General features: G+C 41.6%; 1 protein-coding gene across 11 annotated transcripts in view; it reads right to left on the bottom strand.

Annotated features, from left to right (window-relative positions):
* Positions 1 to 17,986, bottom strand: part of LOC117339113 (5-hydroxytryptamine receptor 1A-like) — a 51,974-nt gene extending 33,988 nt beyond the window's left edge. For all 11 annotated transcript variants that reach the window (XM_033900518.1, XM_033900512.1, XM_033900506.1 and 8 more), the window contains exon 1: positions 17,725 to 17,986. The gene's annotated coding sequence lies outside the window, so the exon portion shown is untranslated. The remainder of the gene's footprint in view (positions 1 to 17,724) is intronic.
* Between the last annotated feature and the right edge of the window lie 9,427 nt (positions 17,987 to 27,413).

Raw genomic sequence — 27,413 nt, 5'->3', positions numbered from 1 at the left:
ACAGAGGTCATGGTATATAACACGTATTGACAGAGGTCAATGTATATAACACGTATTGACAGAGGTCATAGTATATAACACGTATTGACAGATGTCATGGTATATAACACGTACTGACAGAGGTCATAGTATATAACACGTATTGACAGAGGTCAATGTATATAACACGTATTGACAGACGTCATGGTATATAACACGTATTGACAGAGGTCATGGTATATAACACGTATTGACAGAGGTCAATGTATATAACACGTATTGACAGAGGTCATAGTATATAACACGTATTGACAGAGGTCATGGTATATAACACGTATTGACAGAGGTCATGGTATATAACACGTATTGACAGAGGTCATGGTATATAACACGTATTGACAGAGGTCATGGTATATAACACGTATTGACAGAGGTCATTGTATATAACACGTATTGACAGAGGTCATGGTATATAACACGTATCGACAGAGGTCATGGTATATAACACGTATCGACAGAGGTCATGGTATATAACACGTATTGACAGAGGTCATGGTATATAACACGTATTGACAGAGGTCAATGTATATAACACGTATTGACAAAGGTCATGGTATATAACACGTATTGACAGAGGTCATGGTATATAACACGTATTGACAGAGGTCATGGTATATAACACGTATTGACAGAGGTCATGGTATATAACACGTATTGACAGAGGTCATGGTATATAACAGGTATGGACAGAGGTCATGGTATATAACACGTATTGACAGAGGTCATTGCATATAACACGTATTGACAGAGGTCATTGCATATAACACGTATTGACAGAGGTCATGGTATATAACACGTATTGACAGAGGTCATGGTATATACCACGTATTGACAGAGGTCATGGTATATAAGACGTATTGACAGAGGTCATTGTATATAAGACGTATTGACAGAGGTCATGGTATATAAGACGTATTGACAGAGGTCATGGTATATAACACGTATTGACAGAGGTCATGGTATATACCACGTATTGACAGAGGTCATGGTATATACCACGTATTGACAGAGGTCATGGTATATAAGACGTATTGACAGAGGTCATGGTATATAACACGTATTGACAGAGGTCATGGTATATAACACGTATTGACAGAAGTCAATGTATATAACACGTATTGACAGAGGTCATGGCATATAACTCGTACTGACAGAGGTCATGGTATATAACACGTATTGACAGAGGTCATGGTATATAACACGTATTGACAGGGGTCATGGTATATAACACGTATTGACAGAAGTCAATGTATATAACACGTATTGACAAAGGTCATGGTATATAACACGTATTGACAGAGGTCATGGTATATAACACGTATTGACAGAGGTCATGGTATATAACACGTATTGACAGAGGTCATGGTATATAACACGTATTGACAGAGGTCATGGTATATAACAGGTATGGACAGAGGTCATGGTATATAACACGTATTGACAGAGGTCATTGCATATAACACGTATTGACAGAGGTCATGGTATATAACACGTATTGACAGAGGTCATGGTATATACCACGTATTGACAGAGGTCATGGTATATACCACGTATTGACAGAGGTCATGGTATATAAGACGTATTGACAGAGGTCATTGTATATAAGACGTATTGACAGAGGTCATGGTATATAAGACGTATTGACAGAGGTCATGGTATATAACACGTATTGACAGAGGTCATGGTATATACCACGTATTGACAGAGGTCATGGTATATACCACGTATTGACAGAGGTCATGGTATATAAGACGTATTGACAGAGGTCATGGTATATAACACGTATTGACAGAGGTCATGGTATATAACACGTATTGACAGAAGTCAATGTATATAACACGTATTGACAGAGGTCATGGCATATAACTCGTACTGACAGAGGTCATGGTATATAAGACGTATTGACAGGGGTCATGGTATATAACACGTATTGACAGAGGTCATGGTATATAACACGTATTGACAGAGGTCATGGTATATAACACGTATTGACAGAGGTCATGGTATATAAGACGTATTGACAGATGTCATGGTATATAAGACGTATTGACAGAGGTCATGGTATATAACACGTATGGACAGAGGTCATGGTATATAACACGTATTGACAGAGGTCATTGTATATAAGACGTATTGACAGAGGTCATGGTATATAACACGTATTGACAGAGGTCATGGTATATACCACGTATTGACAGAGGTCATGGTATATAACACGTATTGACAGAGGTCATGGTATATAACACGTATGGACAGAGGTCATGGTATATAACACGTATTGACAGAGGTCATTGTATATAAGACGTATTGACAGAGGTCATGGTATATAACACGTATTGACAGAGGTCATGGTATATACCCCGTATTGACAGAGGTCATGGTATATAACACGTATTGACAGAGGTCATGGTATATAACACGTATTGACAGAGGTCATGGTATATAACACGTATTGACAGAGGTCATGGTATATAACACGTATTGACAGAGGTCAATGTATATAACACGTATTGACAGAGGTCATGGTATATAACACGTATTGACAGATGTCATGGTATATAACACGTATTGACAGAGGTCAATGTATATAACACGTATTGACAGAGGTCATGGTATATAACACGTATTGACAGAGGTCATGGTATATAACACGTATTGACAGATGTCATGGTATATACCACGTATTGACAGGTCATGGTATATAACACGTATTGACAGAGGTCAATGTATATAACACGTATTGACAGGTCATGGTATATAACACGTATTGACAGAGGTCATTGTATATAACACGTATTGACAGAGGTCATGGTATATAAGACGTATTGACAGAGGTCATGGTATATACCACGTATTGACAGAGGTCATGGTATATAACACGTATTGACAGAGGTCATGGTATATAACACGTATTGACAGAAGTCAATGTATATAACACGTATTGACAGAGGTCATGGTATATAACACGTATTGACAGAGGTCATGGTATATAACACGTATTGACAGAGGTCATGGTATATAAGACGTATTGACAGAGGTCATGGTATATACCACGTATTGACAGAGGTCATGGTATATAAGACGTATTGACAGAGGTCATGGTATATACCACGTATTGACAGAGGTCATGGTATATAACACGTATTGACAGAGGTCATGGTATATAACACGTATTGACAGAGGTCATTGTATATAACACGTATTGACTGAGGTCATGGTATATAACACGTATTGACAGAGGTTATGGTATATAACACGTATTGACAGAGGTCATTGTATATAACACGTATTGACAGAGGTCATGGTATATACCACGTATTGACAGAGGTCATGGTATATAACACGTATTGACAGAGGTCATGGTATATAACACGTATTGACAGAGGTCATGGTATATAACAAGTATTGACAGAGGTCATGGTATATAACACGTATTGACAGAGGTCATGGTATATAGCACGTATTGACAGAGGTCATGGTATATAACACGTATTGACAGAGGTCAATGTTTATAACACGTATTGACAGAGGTCATGGTATATAACACGTATTGACAGAGGTCATGGTATATAACACGTATTGACAGAGGTCAATGTATATAACAGGTACTGACAAGAGGTCATGGTATATAACACGTATTGACAGAGGTCATTGTATATAACACGTATTGACAGAGGTCATGGTATATAACACGTATTGACAGAGGTCATAGTATATAACACGTATTGACAGAGGTCATGGTATATAACACGTATTGGACATAGCCAACAACGATATATAATTACTGGCAATGATAAGCTTGAATAAATGTATCAATGTAGTATTTCATTATTACATTTGTATAGCTAATTGTGATTATCTCAAGTTTCTTTAACACGAAATGGTCACACTCTATCCTGACGTGGAACACCCCTCCAGCATTCTGTTTCAACTGGAAATGTCATATTAGAAGCTAGAATTTTACTTAAACATTTAAGTATTTTTCATAAATGAATTCACCTTTGAATAAATTATACAATTTTTTCACGAGATGCATGATTCCATATAAAATTCATACCTGTATTATCTACGATATACTTCACATAACAAATTAATTTCAAATAGTAATCTGTACATTTTAAAAATAGATTATTTTCCTCTGTGACTAACTCATACGAAAACATGTTTATTCTACTTTGAATGAAAGCCTCCCACTGTTTTTTAGTTTGAATATTCAATGATACGAACACGTCAGCTTTACTTAGCATTTCATCATCGCCATAGAAAAATATATTCTCATGTTATCCACTTATACTTGATATTTACAACGTCTTTTGATTTTCACTCCAGACAAATTATTTAGGTCTCACGATATCAGTATAGTTAGGCCGTGGTGACCGAAACAAGTTATCTATCACTTAGTCATCAACAGCAATAATTAGGATCGCCACATGTACATCCAGTGGGAAAAAAAGAAGAAAAAAAGAAAAAACAAAACAAAACAATTCATCAGGTGTGCTTTTAGAAAAAAATAGTTATATGAATATCTAAGGCTACTGAACGTGTAGGTACCCCGTACTAGTCCGTGTCATTGTGTATGCAACGTTACTTTCGTAAAGAACATATTTCGTCAAAAGATTTTCTATTAAAAGAGACCGTGTTATAGTTAACTACGCGGGCGGGACTAATACCCTCTAAGTCGGCTAAGAGAGAATATAGACAGACATTCACTTCAGTCAATATTTAGAATTTAGACTCGATCAAATCGTTCAGCTGGAATGTGTGTGAAGTGGGAGGTAGGAAACTTATCGTAATTCATGAATATTTCAATATTACAAACACTTTTTCTAAACTGTTTCGGTGATCAATCAAAAATCGTCACCTTTAAATTATCGGATGAATGCACGTTAGAATTTCAGTTTCATTAAGCGTAGGTTTACACATACACACACAAAAAAGACTTCATACAAATACTGAAAGGTGTGGGAAACAAAATAAGGTCGGCACGCATTAATATCTAGACCAGCAATTCAGTCTCCAGTAACATTGTAACAAAACAAGGCCGCCACACATTATTATAGACCGAGTAATTTAGTCTACAGTAACATTGTAACAAAACAAGGCCGTCACACATTATTATAGACCGAGTAATTCAGTCTCCAGTAACATTGTAACAAAACAAGGCCGTCACACATTAATATAGACCAGTAATTCAGTCTACAGTAACATTGTAACAAAACAAGGCCGTCACACATTAATATAGACCAGTAATTCAGTCTACAGTAACATTGTAACAAAACAAGGCCGTCACACATTAATATAGACCAGTAATTCAGTCTACAGTAACATTGTAACAAAACAAGGCCGTCACACATTAATATAGACCAGTAATTCAGTCTACAGTAACATTGTAACAAAACAAGGCCGCCACACATTATTATAGACCGAGTAATTCAGTCTACAGTAACATTGTAACAAAACAAGGCCAAGGATACAGACAGAGGGTGATATCAGTAGGATACAGATAGAGGGTGATATCAGTAGGATACAGATAGAGGGTGATATCTGGGTAGGATACAGATAGAGGGTGATATCAGGGTAGGATACAGATAGAGGGTGATATCAGTAGGATACAGATAGAGGGTGATATCTGGGTAGGATACAGATAGAGGGTGATATCTGGGTAGGATACAGATAGAGGGTGATATCTGGGTAGGATACAGATAGAGGGTGATATCTGGGTAGGATACAGATAGAGGGTGATATCAGTAGGATACAGATAGAGGGTGATATCAGTAGGATACAGATAGAGGGTGATATCTGGGTAGGATACAGATAGAGGGTGATATCTGGGTAGGATACAGATAGAGGGTGATATCAGTAGGATACAGATAGAGGGTGATATCTGGGTAGGATACAGACAGAGGGTGATATCAGTAGGATACAGATAGAGGGTGATATCTGGGTAGGATACAGATAGAGGGTGATATCAGTAGGATACAGATAGAGGGTGATATCTGGGTAGGATACAGATAGAGGGTGATATCAGTAGGATACAGATAGAGGGTGATATCAGTAGGATACAGATAGAGGGTGATATCTGGGTAGGATACAGATAGAGGGTGATATCAGTAGGATACAGACAGAGGGTGATATCTGGGTAGGATACAGATAGAGGGTGATATCTGGGTAGGATACAGATAGAGGGTGATATGTGAGTAGGATACAGATAGAGGGTGATATCTGGGTAGGATACAGATAGAGGGTGATATCTGGGTAGGATACAGATAGAGGGTGATATCAGTAGGATACAGACAGAGGGTGATATCAGTAGGATACAGATAAAGGGTGATATCTGGGTAGGATACAGATAGAGGGTGATATCAGTAGGATACAGATAGAGGGTGATATCAGTAGGATACAGATAAAGGGTGATATCTGGGTAGGATACAGATATAGGGTGATATCTGGGTAGGATACAGATAGAGGGTGATATCTGGGTAGGATACAGATAAAGGGTGATATCTGGGTAGGATACAGATAGAGGGTGATATCAGTAGGATACAGATAGAGGGTGATATCAGTAGGATACAGATAGAGGGTGATATCTGGGTAGGATACAGACAGAGGGTGATATCAGTAGGATACAGATAGAGGGTGATATCTGGGTAGGATACAGTCAGAGGGTGATATCAGTAGGATACAGATAGAGGGTGATATCTGGGTAGGATACAGATAGAGGGTGATATCAGTAGGATACAGATAGAGGGTGATATCAGTAGGATACAGATAGAGGGTGATATCTGGGTAGGATACAGATAGAGGGTGATGTCAGTAGGATACAGATAGAGGGTGATATCTGGGTAGGATACAGACAGAGGGTGATATCTGGGTAGGATACAGATAGAGGGTGATATCAGTAGGATACAGATAGAGGGTGATATCTGGGTAGGATACAGATAGAGGGTGATATCTGGGTAGGATACAGATAGAGGGGGATATGTGAGTAGGATACAGATAGAGGGTGATATCTGGGTAGGATACAGATAGAGGGTGATATCTGAGTAGGATACAGATAGAGGGTGATATCTGAGTAGGATACAGACAGAGGGTGATATCTGGGTAGGATACAGATAGAGGGTGATATCTGGGTAGGATACAGATAGAGGGTGATATCAGTAGGATACAGACAGAGGGTGATATCTGGGTAGGATACAGATAGAGGGTGATATCAGTAGGATACAGATAGAGGGTGATATCCATCTGTTATTCAGAACCACCAGGTAAAACCATTTATTTTACAATGTCAGTTTTTTTTACGGTTACAAGCACGTGACGGCATTTGTATATTAAATAAAAACTACAGATTGGATAAGTTCCTCTGACATTGACAAAGTTAGATAAACACAAACTGTAATGTCCTCGTTTACAAGCCAGAGTATCAATGTTGACCGCGGTACTTAACTCCTGGTATAAGTCCTGAGATCTTACCGAGTTTATACTCCACTGACAAAAGTCCATAACTTACACACACTTCATTGATAATATCGCTACCCGTTTGAGCTGAAGATTGATACTTGAATTACGCTATAGTCCGTAAGGTGGCGACACTGGTCGTTTATTGTGTATATAAAAAGTTAAAATATTATCACAGAAACGATAATCGGATTAAGTTTTTTTTTTTCATAATCACATTTTATTCATATCGCATGTTTACTATACATGCTACATTGTCACAACATACCACAATCAACTCTCGCCATTCCTGTACTACTATTCCAATGGGAAAATACAATACTAGAAGTATGGGCGGTGTCAACTATGGGTACTTTCAAACCATAGGTAGAATATGTATGTTTGCAACAGTGATGTTAGCCAATTATTGTTTAAAATAATTAAACAAGATGTTCTTTTATAATCAAGACATGCATTACATTTTGTCCAATACATCCTCAATAATTGTCCATTTTGTCCTTATATATTCCCTCGATGAGTCATAGTATGATAGACTGTGTTCCATCAACAATTGTCGGAATAGTTTTCCTTTCTTTACAATAATATATATATATATATATATACATCTAAGTAGTAACATTACATAATTGACTTCATATTCATTATTAATACAAAGCACAACAGACATTGGATGACGAGGAATCATAATACCATCAGTTTCTTCTATTTTCTGTACTAATGAAAGCCAAAAGAACGTAACATGGCAGCACTCCCAGAAATGAGGCAAACTAGTTTCCCTGTCATAAAAACGAAATCTACATCTCAACGAATCTACTAAACGACACTAACGTTAGCTTGGTATTGGTAAATACAATTTCATGTCACAGTTTGAATTGAAAGTTTTGTAATTTTGTCTCGTCTGTGATACTACATGGAATTGAATTGAAATGTCTCCGTGTTTCCAGAGGTATGCCCGTGTGTAGCGAGTCCTACCATTTTAATTGACTGGTTGCTGGCAAACTTTTCAGTGAGTCAATAAACATTGTAAAAATGCTTTGTGACTTTGTAATGAATAGATACATACAAAATTAATTAACAGCACTGAATATTAATATTTCCAATGTAATTTCTAATCAGATTTTTCCGACTGTGTTGGAATATCACTTCCAACATTATAGTATTCTGTGAAAGTAACTTCCAAAGTATATTTTTCGTTTAATACATCAAAGGATAGCAGTGTATTATTATCAGCAAACAAGTCTTTAATGAAGTATATACCTCGATCACTCTATCTTCTGTAGAAGAAAAAAGTATTATTCACTTTGATATTATTGTTTTGCCATAATGGTGGAGAGAACAAATCTTGTGGGATTGTAGGGGTGCTGTATTCACTACGGAAACCCCTACCAGTAAAATTTCCAAAAAACATTAAATGCATTTAAATCGTCATTATTCCTTCCTTGTTAGGGTTAAAGACTATATCAGCACCAAAGATTTCAAAATTATCCAGAGGATTTTCATGGTGAAAAATTATTATCATCTAGCAACTTTTTCACCCATGACATTTTAGTGCATTACAGAAAGACAAAATATGCGGCATTCGAAGTCCCACCTTCGCTATAAACACCATACATAACCGTACGTCTAACTGTATCCACTTTACTATTCCAAAAGAAATAAAGAAATGACTGTTGTAATTGCTTTATGATTTTGTCGGAAGGATCTGGAAGGATAGTGTATGACTATCATGTTAGGAAGCCCTAAGGTTTTTATAACTGTTACTTTCCCTATATATGATAAAGAACGCAAAGACCAGTCATTCAATGATTTTTCGACCAATTTCACTTTTTCAATAAAGACATTCTCATATATATTGTCTTTTCCAAAATTGTACGTGATTCCAAGAATTTTAAATTTCCCTTCTTGGTTCCAATTCCAGTTCCTATTTGGTAATAGTTCCTCTCCACAAACCCTTTTTGCCCCAAGTAATCGGATTACGTTTATATTAATACTACAGTTGAGTAGAAGTCCTGCTCGAACGGAATTCTAAAATAGTTAAACTTTGAATACCAGAGCGATTGATCCTACAATATAGTTATAAAGTTATGATATTTTGTACATGGTATACGTCAGCATCCTCGAATGTGAAGTCTCGGAGTGAAATCTCGTATGTAAGAGTGAAATCTCGTATGTAAATCTCGTTTGTAAGAGTGAAATCTCGTATGTAAGAGTGAAATCTCGTATGACAGAGTGAGGTATCGTATGTTAAACTGAAGTCTCGATGCGAAGTCTCGTATGTTAAATAAGAGGTCCCTGTACACCGATGTGAGGAGGTCCCCGTACACAGATGTGAGGAGGTCCCCGTACACTGATGTGAGGAGGTCCCCGTACACTGATGTGAGGAGGTCCCCGTACACTGATGTGAGGAGGTCCCCGTACACTGATGTGAGGAGGTCCCCGTACACCGATGTGAGGAGGTCCCTGTACACCGATGTGAGGAGGTCCCTGTACACCGATGTGAGGAGGTCCCCGTACACTGATGTGAGGAGGTCCCCGTACACTGATGTGAGGAGGTCCCCGTACACAGATGTGAGGAGGTCCCCGTACACTGATGTGAGGAGGTCCCCGTACACTGATGTGAGGAGGTCCCCGTACACTGATGTGAGGAGGTCCCCGTACACTGATGTGAGGAGGTCCCCGTACACCGATGTGAGGAGGTCCCTGTACACCGATGTGAGCAGGTCCCCGTACACCGATGTGAGGAGGTCCCCGTACACCGATGTGAGGAGGTCCCCGTACACTGATGTGAGGAGGTCCCCGTACACCGATGTGAGGAGGTCCCTGTACACCGATGTGAGGAGGTCCCCGTACACCGATGTGAGGAGGTCCCCGTACACCGATGTGAGGAGGTCCCTGTACACTGATGTGAGGAGGTCCCCGTACACTGATGTGAGGAGGTCCCCGTACACTGATGTGAGGAGGTCCCCGTACACTGATGTGAGGAGGTCCCCGTACACTGATGTAAGGAGGTCCCCGTACACCGATGTGAGGAGGTCCCTGTACACCGATGTGAGCAGGTCCCCGTACACCGATGTGAGCAGGTCCCCGTAAACTGATGTGAGGAGGTCCCCGTACACTGATGTGAGGAGGTCCCCGTACACCGATGTGAGGAGGTCCCTGTACACCGATGTGAGGAGGTCCCCGTACACCGATGTGAGGAGGTCCCCGTACACCGATGTGAGGAGGTCCCCGTACACCGATGTGAGGAGGTCCTGTACACCGATGTGAGGAGGTCCCGTACACCGATGTGAGGAGGTCCCCGTACACTGATGTGAGGAGGTCCCCGTACACCGATGTGAGGAGGGTCCCTGTACACCGATGTGAGGAGGTCCCCGTACACCGATGTGAGGAGGTCCCCGTACACCGATGTGAGGAGGTTCCTGTACACCGATGTGAGGAGGTCCCCGTACACCGATGTGAGGAGGTCCCCGTACAGCTGATGTGAGGAGGTCCCCGTACACCGATGTGAGGAGGTCCCCGTACACCGATGTGAGGAGGTCCCTGTACACTGATGTGAGGAGGTCCCTGTACACCGATGTGAGGAGGTCCCTGTACACTAATGTGAGGAGGTCCCGTACACCGATGTGAGGAGGTCCCCGTACACTGATGTGAGGAGGTCCCTGTACACCGATGTGAGGAGGTCCCCGTACACCGATGTGAGGAGGTCCCTGTACACCGATGTGAGGAGGTCCCCGTACACTGATGTGAGGAGTCCGTACACCGATTTGAGGAGGTCCCCGTACACCGATGTGAGGAGGTCCCAGGTACACCGATGTGAAGAGGTCCCTGTACACCGATGTGAATGAGGTCCCGTACCCGATGTGAGGAGGTCCCCGTACACCGATGTGAGGAGGTCCCCGTACACCGATGTGAGGAGGGTCTCCTGTACACCGATGTGAGGAGGTCCCCGTACACCGATGGAGGAGGTCCCTGTACCCGATGTGAGGAGGTCCCCGTAACACCGATGTGAGGAGGTCCCATGTACACCGATGTGAGGAGGTCCCCCGGAGTGAGTGGGTCCACGTTACACCGATGTAGGAGGAGTCCAGTGTAACACCGATGTGAGGAGGTCCCTGTACACCGATGTGAGGGGGGTCCCTGTACACCGATGTGAGGAGGTCCCTGTACACCGAGTGAGGAGGTCCCTGTACACCGATGTGAGGAGGTCCTGTACACCGATGTGAGGAGGTCCCGTACACCGATGTGAGGAGGTCCCTGTACACCGATGTGAGGGAGGTCCCCGTACACCGATGTGGAGGAGGTCCCCGTACACCGATGTGAGGAGGTCCCCGTACACCGATGTGAGGAGGTCCCCGTACACCGATGTGAGGAGGTCCCCGTACACCGATGTGAGGAGGACCCCGTACACCGATGTGAGGAGGTCCCTGTACACCGATGTGAGGAGGTCCCCGTACACCGATGTGAGGAGGTCCCTGTACACCGATGTGAGGAGGTCCCCGTACACCGATGTGAGGAGGTCCCCGTACACCGATGTGAGGAGGTCCCTGTACACCGATGTGAGGAGGTCCCCGTACACCGATGTGAGGAGGTCCCCGTACACCGATGTGAGGAGGTCCTGTACACCGATGTGAGGAGGTCCCCGTACACCGATGTGAGGGAGGTCCCTGTACACCGATGTGAGGAGGTCCCCGTACACCGATGTGAGGAGGTCCCCGTACACCGATGTGAGGAGGTCCCTGTACACCCGATGTGAGGAGGTCCCTGTACACCGATGTGAGGAGGTCCCCGTACACCGATGTGAGGGGGTCCCCGTACACCGATGTGAGGAGGTCCCTGTACACCGATGTGAGGAGGTCCCTGTACACCGATGTGAGGAGGTCCCCGTACACCGATGTGAGGTCCCTGTACACCGATGTGAGGAGGTCCCTGTACACCGATGTGAGGAGGTCCCTGTACACCGATGTGAGGAGGTCCCCGTACACCGATGTGAGGAGGTCCCTGTACACCGATGTAAGGAGGTCCCCGTACACCGAGTAGAAATCCAATAAATCTATCAGACAACAAACTTAGACTACAATCACAGCCGAATTTAAAACAGTTGTAATTAAAGGGAGAATTTTCGGATTCAAAACATGTACTTAATTGAAAATGTGCTTAATTGGAAGTTAGACGAAACCGAAGCGCTATAATCGAGTTTAGAACTCATTAATTGAGGAATGGAAAGGCGGATTTAGAGCTAGTATCCATTTTAAGAAAAGGGATACAAATACCAACGTATCGTAACACACTATCTTACACTCTGTTACGGAAACTGTTTTAAGTCAAACACACAATTAAAGATGCAAACACGAGATCTGTTCAGTTTAATTACACCGTGATCAGGGTTCCATCACGCACTGTACTCCTAGCGAGGACGGAACATCAGATGCCCATAGCAAGCCGGAGGTGGCAAATAAGCGCACGATTCTGACCGGAAATGACTTGATGTCACCAAATGAAGATATACTACATGTACTAAACACGTGGCAGATTCGAACGGCATGGCGGGATTGCAGGTCGCGGGAAAGATTAATGGTGGCAAAAACGATTAATAAAAAGTAAAGTCTGGGAACTGATTCGGACTAGCGTGCGGCGACTCTAATTAATTGATAAAGATCGATGGCAAAAGGACATAACGAGATGTGCATGCGGCAAAAATTAAAACTTTTGATGACTAAAATAAAACATAACTGTGGTGATTTAACTGTCAGGTCGTATGAACCTAAAGATGTTTTCATTACAACCCCTTCCACAGCGCCACCCACGTGCATAATCCACATCAAATTGTTCACCTAGTTTTAACAGAAAAAAAGTTTACACAGACATAAACGTTTAACTACGTATTGACAGTAACAAGTTAAAGTTTACACATATATAAACGTTTAACTACGTATTGACAGTAACAAGTTAAAGTTTACACAGATATAAACGTTTAACCACGTATTGACAGTAACATGTTAAAGTTTACACAGATATAAACGTTTAACTACGTATTGACAGGAACAAGTTAAAGTTAACACATATATAAACGTTTAACTACGTATTGACAGTAACAAGTTAAAGTTAACACAGATATAAACGTTTAACTACGTATTGACAGTAACAAGTTAAAGTTTACACAGATATAAACGTTTAGCCACGTATTGACAGTAACAGTATAACGTTTACCCAGATATTAACGTTTAACCACGTATTGACAGTAACAGTTAAAGTTTACCCATATATAAACGTTTAACCACGTATTGACAGTAACATGTTAAAGTTTACACAGATATAAACGTTTAACTACGTATTGACAGTAACAAGTTAAAGTTTACACAGATATAAACGTTTAACCACGTATTGACAGTAACAGTTAAAGTTTACACAGATATAAACGTTTAACTACGTATTGACAGTAACAAGTTAAGTTTACACAGATATAAACGTTTAACTACGTATTGACAGTAACAAGTTAAAGTTTACACAGATATAAACGTTTAACCACGTATTGACAGGAACAAGTTAAAGTTTACACAGATATAAACGTTTAACCACGTATTGACAGGGACATGTTAAAGTTTACACAGATATAAACGTTTAACTACGTATTGACAGTAACAAGTTAAAGTTTACACCGATATAAAAGTTTAACTACGTATTGACAGTAACAAGTTAAAGTTTACACAGATATAAACGTTTAACTACGTATTGACAGTAACATGTTAAAGTTTACACATATATAAAGGTTTAACCACGTATTGACAGGGACATGTTAAAGTTTACACAGATATAAACGTTTAACTACGTATTGACAGGGACATGTTAAAGTTTACACAGATATAAACGTTTAACTACGTATTGACAGGGACATGTTAAAGTTTACACAGATATAAACGTTTAACTACGTGTTGACAGTAACAGTTAAAGTTTACCGAGATACAAACGTTTAACTACGTATTGACAGTAACAGTTAAAGTTAACACAGATATAAACATTTAACTACGTATTGACAGTAACAAGTTAAAGTTTACACAGATATAAACGTTTAACCACGTATTGACAGTAACAAGTTAAAGTTTACACAGATATAAACATTTAACTACGTGTTGACAGTAACAGTTAAAGTTTACACAGATATAAACGTTTAACCACGTATTGACAGTAACAAGTTAAAGTTTACACAGATATAAACGTTTAACCACGTATTGACAGTAACAAGTTAAAGTTTACACAGATATAAACGTTTAACTACGTATTGACAGTAACATGTTAAAGTTTACACAGATATAAACGTTTAACTACGTATTGACAGTAACAGGTTAAAGTTTACACAGATATAAACGTTTAACTACGTATTGACAGTAACAGGTTAAAGTTTACACAGATATAAACATTTAACCACGTGTTGACAGTAACATAGTTAAAGTTTACACAGATATAAACGTTTAACCACGTATTGACAGTAACAAGTTAAAGTTTACACAGATATAAACGTTTAACTACGTCTTGACAGTAACAAGTTAAAGTTTACACAGATATAAACGTTTAACCACGTATTGACAGTAACAAGTTAAAGTTTACACAGATATAAACGTTTAACCACGTATTGACAGTAACAAGTTAAAATGTACCCAGGTATATTCTCAGTGAATTGATTACTACATCACTGTTCGGAGATTTAACGTACGGAAGTGTTCCGTGTGTATAAGGACAGTGACACTCCAGTCGTCACTAGGAATTAGAACACTGCTGTGGGCGGTCTCATAACGTGTATAGTAGATACATATACAATTGTCTACACACATCGGCTCAGTTTTCTTAGGCTTTACAAGTCTCGTTAAATAGAACTTGCTCAATTAATTTTTTTTTGTAAATATTCTGCTGTGTTTATAATTTGTCATTTAATTCATAAAATACAAAATTTTAAAATATATCTTTAAATAGATTTTTAATTTGATATTTAAAATGTGATGAAAGCAGGTAACACATAAAAGCAGGTTAAACAAACACGTGTATAATCTGTCAGAGTGACCTGATACAAGGTGAAAACTGGGTGACACGGAGTACTCTAGCTATCATTGACTGATTGATATACCAGAGGTTAAGCTGAGTCTAGGTAAAAAGCATCAGGTAAGCTGAGTCAAGGTATCACAGTACCGGGTAAGCTGAGTCTAGGTAAAACAGTACCGGGTAAGCTGAGTCTAGGTAAAACAGTACCGGGTAAGCTGAGTCTAGGTAAAACAGTACCGGGTAAGCTGAGTCTAGGTAAAACAGTACCGAGTATGCTGAGTCTAGGTAAAACAGTACCGGGTAAGCTAAATCTGAGTAAAACAGTACCGAGTAAGCTGAGTCTAGGTAAAACAGTACCGGGTAAGCTGAGTCTAGGTAAAACAGTACTGGGTAAGCTGAGTCTAGGTAAAACAGTACCGGGTAAGCTGAGTCTAGGTAAACCAGTACTTGGTAAGCTGAGTCTAGGTAAAACAGTACCGAGTAAGCCGAGTCTAAGTAAAACAGCACCGGGTAAGCTGAATCTAGGTAAAACAGTACCGAGTAAGCTGAGTCTAGGTAAAGCAGTACCGGGTAAGCTGAGTCTAGGTAAAACATCACCGGGTAAGCTGAGTCAAGGTAAAACAGTACCGGGTAAGCTGAGTCTAGGTAAAACAGTACCGGGTAAGGTCGGTCTAGGTAAAACAGTACCGGGTTAGCTAAGTCTGAGTAAAACAGTACCGGGTAAGCTGAGTCTAGGTAAAACAGAACCGGGTAAGCTGAGTCAAGGTTTCACAGAACGGGGTAAGCTGAGTCTAGGTAAAACAGTACCGGGTAAGGTCGGTCTAGGTAAAACAGTACAGAGTAAGCTGAGTCTAAGTAAAACAGTACCGGGCAAGCTGAGTCAAGGTAAAACAGTACCGAGTAAGCTGAGTCAAGGTAAAACAGTACTGGGTAAGCTGAGTATAGGTAAAACAGTACCGGGTAAGCTGAGTCTAGGTATCACAGTACCGGGTAAGCTGAGTCTAGTTAAACAGTACCGGGTAAGGTGAGTCTAGGTAAAACAGTAACGGGTAAGCTGAGTCAAGGTAAAACAGTAACGGGTAAGCTGAGTCTAGGTAAAGCAGTACCGGGTAGGCTGAGTCTAGGTAAAACAGTACCGGGTAAGCTGAGTCAAGGTAAAACAGTAACGGGTAAGCTGAGTCTAGGTAAAACAGTACGGGGTAAGCTGAGTCTAGGTATCACAGTACCGGGTAAGCTGAGTCTAGGTAAAACAGTACCGGGTAAGCTGAGTCTAGGTAAAACAGTACCGGGTAAGCTGAGTCTAGGTAAAACAGTACCGGGTTAGCTGAGTCTAGGTAAAGCAGTACGGGGTAAGCTGAGTCTAGGTAAAACAGTACCGAGTAAGCTGAGTCTAGGTAAAACAGTACCGGGTAAGCTGAGTCTAGGTAAAACAGTACCGGGTAAGCTGAGTCTAGGTAAAACAGTACGGGGTAAGCTGAGTCTAGGTAAAACAGTACCGGGTAAGCTGAGTGTAGGTATCACAGTACCGGGTAAGGTGAGTCTAGGTATCACAGTACCGGGTAAGCTGAGTCTAGGTAAAACAGTACCGGGTAAGCTGAATTTGGGTAAAACAGTACCGAGTAAAGCTGAATCAGGGTAAAGCAGTACCGGGTAAGGTGAGTCTAGGTATCACAGTACCGGGTAAGCTGAGTCTAGGTAAAACAGTACCGGGTAAGCTGAGTCTAGGTAAAACAGTACCGGGTAAGCTGAGTCTAGGTAAAACAGTACCGGGTAAGCTGAGTCTAGGTATCACAGTACCGGGTAAGGTGAGTCAAGGTATCACAGTACCGGGTAAGGTTAGTCTAGGTAAAACAGTACCGGGTAAGCTGAGTCTAGGTAAAACAGTACCGGGTAAGCTGAGTCTAGGTAAAACAGTACCGGGTAAGCTGACTATCCTATGTCTATCTTTTGTCCATTACCCGCTTATATTGTCATCGAGGGAAGGATTTGGAACAAAGGTTAAACCGGACTTGTAATTCATAGAATTGAGGCTGACCAAGGGTCCCTGTCCTTAAGTCCGATTGTATGTACGGGGACAATACAGTCGTTTTCACGTGGAATTTCCTACCATCCTGGATACTGAGATATCCAATATATAATCACATACTGAGTCGGGATACAGCGTGGTGATATATAGTAGTAAGTATGTTTATGGCTTACCTGTCGGCCTGGTCAGTCCCGGAACTGGACATGGAACTGGACATGTGTCAGATTGGACAGTCCCCTCGTCCTCACCTACAATTACACACACAGACTTGTCAACAGTAGCTTTACACATACAGCATACATCTGGTATTAAATCCACCGGTTTGTGTCCAACATTGGCCTTTATCCACTCAACCGTCCTGGGCGAGTGACCATATATATAAGCCACTGAAAAACATCTAAAGTTTGTGTTGTGTGTACCGGCCACTTCGACATTATATCCAATACACCCAAACTGTGCCGGTGAATAGAAAGTTTAATCTGCTTGTTGTAAGTGTGATAACACGTGTACAATGGTGACATGCTGTGCAAACTTCACGTTTGTATGTACTTTGGACATAACGATAAATAACAACTATCTAAACTACATATTGTAGCGTCGGTCAAGCGCGAAACCATCACTAGTGTAATCATTCAATCGGAACAGCTGAGTATAATAACAGGTCGATATAGGTTTACAATATCGTCAAAATTAAATACAGTTTCACAAATTTCTATTCAATAATGTACGCTTCTGCTATGTACACTCCGCCAAGGTATTCAAGACAGTCACACGGTAGTTATATAAAACATATTTGACTAGAATAAATCGGTTGACCAGCTGCTATATTGACCAACAGGAAAGGTATTGCTATATTGACCGACAGGAGAGGTATCGCTATATTGACCAACAGGAAAGGTATCGCTATATTGACCGACAGGAGAGGTATCGCTATATTGACCAACAGGAAAGGTATCGCTATATTGACCGACAGGAGAGGTATCGCTATATTAACCGACAGGAGAGGTATCGCTATATTGACCGACAGGAGAAGTATCGCTATATTGACCGACAGGAGAGGTATCGCTATATTGACCGACAGGAGAGGTATCGCTATATTGACCGACAGGAGAGGTATCGCTATATTGACCGACAGGAGAAGTATCGCTATATTGACCGACAGGAGAGGTATCGCTATATTGACCGACAGGAGAAGTATCGCTATATTGACCAACAGGAAAGGTATCGCTATATTGACCGACAGGAGAGGTATCGCTATATTGACCGACAGGAGAGGTATCGCTATATTGACCGACAGGAGAGGTATCGCTATATTGACCGACAGGAAAGGTATCGCTATGTTGACCGACAGGAGAGGTATCGCTATATTGACCGACAGGAGAGGTATCGCTATATTAACCGACAGGAAAGGTATCGCTATATTGACCGACATAGAGGTATCGCTATATTGACCGACAGGAGAAGTATCGCTATATTAACCGACAGGAAAGGTACCGGTGACTGATGACGTTTAGGCGGTAAGATTAATGTTTGGTTGTCTGACGACATCCCTCTTATATGAAACAGAAACGTACCTGTCGCACAACAGAAAGCAGCATCCGCGGTACGTTCAGGTCAAGGAAGGGTCAATGGACCCCATCGGGCCTATCTAACTGACGGCGCGAGGTGTTTTATAGAGGTCACAGGTCACATGTACATATTTACATGTACGTAGATATGAGTCAACTAGATCTTAATTCTGATGTATTATCTTACATAATATACACACACCTACACCTCTATAATGTCACCTACACACACTACGTGAACACATGCAGATACTGCACTGTTAAATAGAAAGTGGCTATTCTAGAGTATACAGGTCAAATTCCATCATTCCTACGTTATCTATCATGCTGGGTCAACTCCGTTCCTTAAGCACGTCGGACGGGTTCGTCTGAGGTGACAACGGAGAGTGTGGCATCAAGGCCCAAGTCTATTACTCAATAAAGAAATGCTCTGCTTTGTATCTCCGTTGACAAAGTCGAGTGCTCGTCGTTATGAATTTTTATTGGCGTGTGGACACAAAGAACAGACCAATCGTACGGCAGATATATGTCATTTGAATAAAAATGTCCAACGTGCAAGTTAAAACAAATCGACTTTACCTTCATCCTGCCGCGGATTCATTTCCGCAACAGTTTTCAGACAAGTGGACCATTCACCCTAAAGGTCGCACATATAGAAACTTCAATGTTGTCATGGTTCCTAGAGGAGTTATATTGAGTGCAGAACCCCTTGATTTAGGAGTTGTGTAAATATGATTCCACATCCGTTAACACACTACCCGCAGTACGACAATAGAAGCGACTAAGATGAAAACTCTTCGTTCTCACACCAATGAAGCTTGTCACGTGTAAGACGAACGATACACGGTCAGAGAACAACAAAGAACAACACGTCCTATATGTCATGACATCTTATCTGTTCATCTAGCCTTGACACCGGCAGTGGAATGTCCCTGATACTTTGACGTCGCTCATTCACGGCCGAACGTTTAAGTATGAGACCACAAAGAGCCCCACTTTCCGGTATAGAAGTATTGGGTGATGTTTCTACTGAAGATCTTGGTTTGAGAACTAAACGTTTGGTTGAGCAGTGCTGACTTTGAGAACTCGTGTGACTCTTTATTATCGTACGTCAAACTCTGTCGTATCAGGGCCAACCTGGTGAGAACGATGCAATGTTACTAGTCAAGTGATACAAAGATTTGACCACATGGGGACCGTCCGAGGTACACCTGTTATGTGCGATCACGTCCGACACCTTTAGGCACAATTTTACCTTTGTACCGGAAGTGTATCAATTACTTATAAACCAGAGAATAAGAACATGTGTACAGACTTGGAAAAATATCTTTTCCTGCAAAAACATCTGCATATTTATCAGATACACGTGTCTTTGTTGATCCGTCCAGATTTTACCTCTAATTATACATACCCCAGTCCCTCGTCGTCTCGTGCGCATCACTGACTGGACAACATCTTTGAATATTGATGAGCTTCTATTTAAATGGATAGGGAAGAGTTTTTGTGACAATTTTAAATAGCCACAAGAGAACATTGTGTCACCTATTTATTTGTTCGAAAATTAATGATAGCTGAAAGGAGTACACACGATTACGTTGCTCGAGTAAAATTGGACAGTTTCATTTCCACCTTCCTAAATAGTTTAACAACACTAACTGACAGAATCAGCAATACAATAACAGTATCGAGGGTATTGACTGGAGATCATCAACACCATTGTTTTCGGAAATGTTATTTCAATAATTTCATGTTCAAATTTTCAATGATTGGTTTAAAAAAACGCATGAATAAACGGAAATTTCCTTCGCTCTGCCATCACATTTATACATTCCCTGGGAGGGGTGTAAGGTAAGCTACGTCAGACGTCCTCGACGTTTTACGCCGATGTGACGGACGTTTAACGTGTAGTCCGAGCAGTGTTCCAATTTAGATAATAACCTGATTAATATAATCTCTTCTGGGAGGGTCTTTATGGGAGGGACTTTATGGGAGGGACATTATGGGAAGGCCTTTATGGGAGTCACATAATTGGAGGGCCTTTATGGTGGGGGGGGGGGGGGGCATTATGGGAGGGATGTTATGGGAGTCACATAATGGGAGGGTCTTTATGGGAGGGACATTATGGGAGGGCCTTTATGGGAGGGACTTTATTGGAGGGACATTATGGGAGTCACATAATGGGAGGGCCTTTATGGGAGGGACATTATGGGAGGGACATTTTGTGAGGGATTGTATCGGAGGGCCTTTATAGGAGGGATTTTAAGGGAGGGACTTACTTGGAGGGATATTATGGGAGGGCCTTTTTGGGAGGAACTTTATTGGAGGGATTTTATGGTAGGGACATTATGGGAGGGCCTTTATGGGAGGGACTTTATGGTAGGGATCTTATGGGAGGGCCTTTATGGGGGGATCTTAATTATGGGAGGGCCTTTATGGGAGGGACTTTATAAAAAAAAAAGGGATTGGGGCTGGCGACGGTGAAATAAAATGATTTGATCGTTCATGGAAGAATTGATGCAAACCAGAAAAGCTGAGTTTAGCTAATCAGGGACCTAAATGATAAATGAAAATTTAGGTACTATATCAGAAAATGCATTGAATCGACTGTAACACAATATAACTATTTACAGTGAAGTTCTGGAATTATAACAGGCAGGAATGTTTGTTATTGACGGCCATGTAAGTAAGTCTATCCAGGCCAGGCATACCATTATTGAAATTAAGCCCGATTTCCTAACTAAACTTTTAATGTACTACTATTACGGGAATAAGGGGATTAGTCATAGTACGGACCAATCGTCTACACACGGAAATAAGCTGGTCGATTCCGGACAACGAGGTTAACAGGGGGATAAACTTGTCGATTTCGGACAGTGAGGGTCAACAAGGGGTCCACTGGTTATTTTCGAAAAGGACAATAACGAAATCTAGATGAGACTGACCTGTCTTGAAAGCCATCACGATGGGGATAAGTTAATGGCCAATGGTAGTCAAATTACTATACACGGACAACTTCCCTGTCAAGACTATACATGATAATAACATACCTTTATTCCAAAACTTAATTTATTCAAATACGTTTATTTCTAATTTTTGTGTGAAGAGAAACAAATTCGGAGGTAAACTAGTCGGTTCCGAACAACAAAGTTCGTGATTTAACAGAGAATCGTCGAACGAGTAAAATACAGAATTTATAATTGTAGTTCAATATATCAGTGATGGTAGTGTGGGTTGTCTGTATACAATGTGGTGATGGTAGTGTGGGTTGTTGTCTGTATACAATGTGGTGATGGTAGTGTGGGTTGTCTGTATACAATGTGGTGATGGTAGTGTGGGTTGTTGTCTGTATACAATGTAGTGATGGTAGTGTGGGTTGTCTGTATACAATGTGGTGATGGTAGTGTGGGTTGTCTGTATACAATGTGGTGATGGTAGTATGGGTTGTTGTCTGTATACAATGTGGTGATGGTAGTGTGGGTTGTTGTCTGTATACAATGTAGTGATGGTAGTGTGGGTTGTCTGTATACAATGTGGTGATGGTAGTGTGGGTTGTCTGTATACAATGTGGTGATGGTAGTGTGGGTTGTCTGTATACAATGTAGTGATGGTAGTGTGGGTTGTTGTCTGTATACAATGTGGTGATGGTAGTGTGGGTTGTCTGTATACAATGTGGTGATGGTAGTGTGGGTTGTCTGTATACAATGTAGTGATGGTAGTGTGGGTTGTCTGTATACAATGTGGTGATGGTAGTGTGGGTTGTCTGTATACAATGTGGTGATGGTAGTGTGGGTTGTCTGTATACAATGTGGTGATGGTAGTGTGGGTTGTTGTCTGTATACAATGTGGTGATGGTAGTGTGGGTTGTCTGTATGCAATGTGGTGATGGTAGTGTGGGTTGTCTGTATACAATGTAGTGATGGTAGTGTGGGTTGTCTGTATACAATGTGGTGATGGTAGTGTGGGTTGTCTGTATACAATGTGGTGATGGTAGTGTGGGTTGTCTGTATACAATGTGGTGATGGTAGTGTGGGTTGTTGTCTGTATACAATGTGGTGATGGTAGTGTGGGTTGTCTGTATACAATATGGTGATGGTAGTGTGGTTTGTCTGTATACAATGTGGTGATGGTAGTGTGGGTTGTTGTCTGTATACAATGTGGTGATGGTAGTGTGGGTTGTTGTCTGTATACAATGTGGTGATGGTAGTGGGGTTGTCTGTATACAATGTTGGTTGATGCGTAGTGTGGGTTGTCTGTATACCATGTGTGTGTGGTTTAGTGTGGGTGTGTTGGCTGTATACAATGTCGGTTGATGGTTGTGTGGGTTGTTGTCTGTATTACAATGTGGTATGGGTAGTGTGGGGGGTTGTCTGTATACAATATGGTGATGGTAGTGTGGTTTGTCTGTATACACTGTGGTGATGGTAGTGTGGGTTGTCTGTATACAATGTGGTGATGGTAGTGTGGGTTGTCTGTATACAATGTGGTGATGGTAGTGGGGGTTTGTGTATCGGATAAAATGTGGTGGAGGGTAGTGTGGTGTTGTAGGATACAATGTGAGGATCGGTAGTGTGGGTTTGTCTGTCCTAAAATGTGGTGATCGGTAGGGTGGGGTGTATGTATTACAATGTGGTGCGATGGTAGTTTGGGTGTTGTCTGGAAAAATGTGGGGAGGGGAGGGTGGGGGGGGAGGGATAAAATAGGGTGATGGTAGTGTGGTTTGCGTATACAATGTGTGATGGTATTAGTGGGGTTGTTGTCTGTATACAATGTGGTGATGGTAGTGTGGGTTGTTGTCTGTATACAATGTGGTGATGGTAGTGTGGGTTGTCTGTATACAATGTGGTGATGGTAGTGTGGTTGTCTGTATACAATGTGGTGATGGTAGTGTGGGGTGTCTGTTACAATGTCGTGATGCGTGTGTGGGTTTTGTCGATATACATGTGATGATGGTAGTGTGGGTTTGTCTGTATACAAATGTGGTGATGTAGTGTGGGGTTGTCGGTTATACAAAGTGTGGTGATGGTAGTGTGGGTTGTTGTCTGTATACAATGTGGTGATGGTAGTGTGGGTTGTCTGTATACATGTGTGATGGTTGTGTGGTTGGTCTGTATACCAATGTGGTGTGGTAGTAGTGGTCGGGTTGTTGTCTGTATACAAGTGGTGATGGTAGTGTGGAGTTGTCTGTCATACAAGTGGTGATGGTAGTGTGGGTTGTCTGTATAACAATGTGGTGATGGTAGTGTGGGTTGTTGTCTGTATACAATGTGGTGATGGTAGTGTGGGTTGTCTGTATACAATGTGGTGATGGTAGTGTGGGTTGTCTGTATACAATGTGGTGATGGTAGTGTGGGTTGTTGTCTGTATACAATGTGGTGATGGTAGTGTGGGTTGTCTGTATACAATGTGGTGATGGTAGTGTGGGTTGGTCTGTATACAATGTGGTGATGGTAGTGTGGGTTGTCTGTATACAATGTGGTGATGGTAGTGTGGGTTGTCTGTATACAATGTGGTGATGGTAGTGTGGGTTGTCTGTATACAATGTGGTGATGGTAGTGTGGGTTGTTGTCTGTATACAATGTGGTGATGGTAGTGTGGGTTGTCTGTATACAATGTGGTGATGGTAGTGTGGGTTGTCTGTATACAATGTGGTGATGGTAGTGTGGGTTGTTGTCTGTATACAATGTGGTGATGGTAGTGTGGGTTGTCTGTATACAATGTGGTGATGGTAGTGTGGGTTGTCTGTATACAATGTGGTGATGGTAGTGTGGGTTGTCTGTATACAATGTGGTGATGGTAGTGTGGGTTGTCTGTATACAATGTGGTGATGGTAGTGTGGGTGTTGTCTGTATACAATGTGGTGATGGTAGTGTGGGTTGTCTGTATACAATGTGGTGATGGTAGTGTGGGTTGTTGTCTGTATACAATGTGGTGATGGTAGTGTGGGTTGTCTGTATACAATGTGGTGATGGTAGTGTGGGTTGTTGTCTGTATACAATGTGGTGATGGTAGTGTGGGTTGTTGTCTGTATACAATGTGGTGATGGTAGTGTGGGTTGTTGTCTGTATACAATGTGGTGATGGTAGTGTGGGTTGTCTGTATACAATGTGGTGATGGTAGTGTGGGTTGTCTGTATACAATGTGGTGATGGTAGTGTGGGTTGTCTGTATACAATGTTGGGATGTAGTGTGGGTTGTCTGTATACAATGTGGTGATGGTAGTGTGGGTTGTCTGTATACAATGTGGTGATGGTAGTGTGGTTGTCTGTATACAATGTGGTGATGGTAGTGTGGGTTGTCTGTATACAATGTGGTGATGGTAGTGTGGGTTGTTGTCTGTATAACAATGTGGTGATAGGTAGTGTGGGTTGTCTGTATACAATGTGGTGATGGTAGTGTGGGTTGTCTGTATACAATGTGGTGATGGTAGTGTGGGTTGTTGTCTGTATACAATGTGTGATGGTAGTGTGGGTTGTCTGTATACAATGTGGTGATGGTAGTGTGGGTTGTCTGTATACAATGTGGTGATGGTAGTGTGGGTTGTTGTCTGTATACAATGTGGTGATGGTAGTGTGGGTTGTTGTCTGTATACAATGTGGTGATGGTAGTGTGGGTTGTCTGTATACAATGTGGTGATGGTAGTGTGGGTTGTGTTTGTATACAATGTGGTGATGGTAGATGTGGGTTGTCTGTATACAATGTGGTGATGGTAGTGTGGGTTGTCTGTAATACAATGTGGTGATGGTAGTGTGGGGGTTGTCTGTATACAATGGTGGTGATGGTAGTGTGGGTTTGTCTGTATACAATGTGGTGATGGTAGTGTGGGTTGTTCTGTATACAATGTGGTGATGGTAGTGTGGGGTTGTCTGGATACAATGTGGTGATGGTAGTGTGGGTTGTCTGTATACAATGTGGTGATGGTAGTGTGGGTTGTCTGTATACAATGTGGTGATGGTAGTGTGGGTTTGTCTGTATACAATGTGGTGATGGTAGTGTGGGTTGTCTGTATACAATGTGGTGATGGTAGTGTGGGTTGTTGTCTGTATACAATGTGGTGATGGTAGTGTGGGTTGTTGTCTGTATACAATGTGGTGATGGTAGTGTGGGTTGTCTGTATACAATGTGGTGATGGTAGTGTGGGTGTTGTCTGTATACAATGTGGTGATGGTAGTGTGGGTTGTCTGTATACAATGTGGTGATGGTAGTGTGGGTTGTCTGTATACAATGTGGTGATGGTAGTGTGGGTTGTCTGTATACAATGTGGTGATGGTAGTGTGGGTTGTCTGTATACAATGTGGTGATGGTAGTGTGGGGTTGTCTGTATACAATGTGGTGATGGTAGTGTGGGTTGTCTGTATACAATGTGGTGATGGTAGTGTGGGTTTGTCTGTATACAATGTGGTGATGGTAGTGTGGGTTGTCTGTATACAATGTGGTGATGGTAGTGTGGGTTGTCTGTATACAATGTGGTGATGGTAGTGTGGGTTGTCTGTATACAATGTGGTGATGGTAGTGTGGGTTTGTCTGTATACAATGTGGTGATGGTAGTGTGGGTTGTCTGTATACAATGTGGTGATGGTGGTGTGGGTGTTGTCTGTATACAATGTGGTGATGGTAGTGTGGGTTGTCTGTATACAATGTGGTGATGGTAGTGTGGGTTGTCTGTATACAATGTGGTGATGGTAGTGTGGGTTGTCTGTATACAATGTGGTGATGGTAGTGTGGGTTGTCTGTATACAATGTGGTGATGGTAGTGTGGGTTGTCTGTATACAATGTGGTGATGGTAGTGTGGGTTGTCTGTATACAATGTGGTGATGGTAGTGTGGGTTGTCTGTATACAATGTGGTGATGGTAGTGTGGGGGTTGTCTGTATACAATGTGGTGATGGTAGTGTGGGTTGTTGTCTGTATACAATGTGGTGATGGTAGTGTGGGTTTGTCTGTATACAATGTGGTGATGGTAGTGTGGGTTGTTGTCTGTATACAATGTGGTGATGGTAGGGTGGGTTGTCTGTATACAATGTGGTGATGGTAGTGTGGGTTGTCTGTATACAATGTGGTGATGGTAGTGTGGGTTGTCTGTATACAATGTGGTGATGGTAGTGTGGGTGTTGTCTGTATACAATGTGGTGAATGGTAGTGTGGGTTGGTCTGTATACAATGTGGTGATGGTAGTGTGGGTGTTGTCTGTATACAATGTGGTGATGGTAGTGTGGGTTTGTCTGTATACAATGTGGTGATGGTAGTGTGGGTTGTCCTGTATACAATGTGGTGATGGTAGTGTGGGTTGTTGTCTGT

The sequence above is a fragment of the Pecten maximus genome, chromosome 12, assembly GCF_902652985.1.
Source record: "Pecten maximus chromosome 12, xPecMax1.1, whole genome shotgun sequence".
Taxonomy (NCBI): Eukaryota; Metazoa; Mollusca; class Bivalvia; order Pectinida; family Pectinidae; genus Pecten; species Pecten maximus.
The sequence above is the reverse complement of the archived record's forward strand: the minus strand, read 5'-3'. Positions and strand labels throughout refer to the sequence as shown.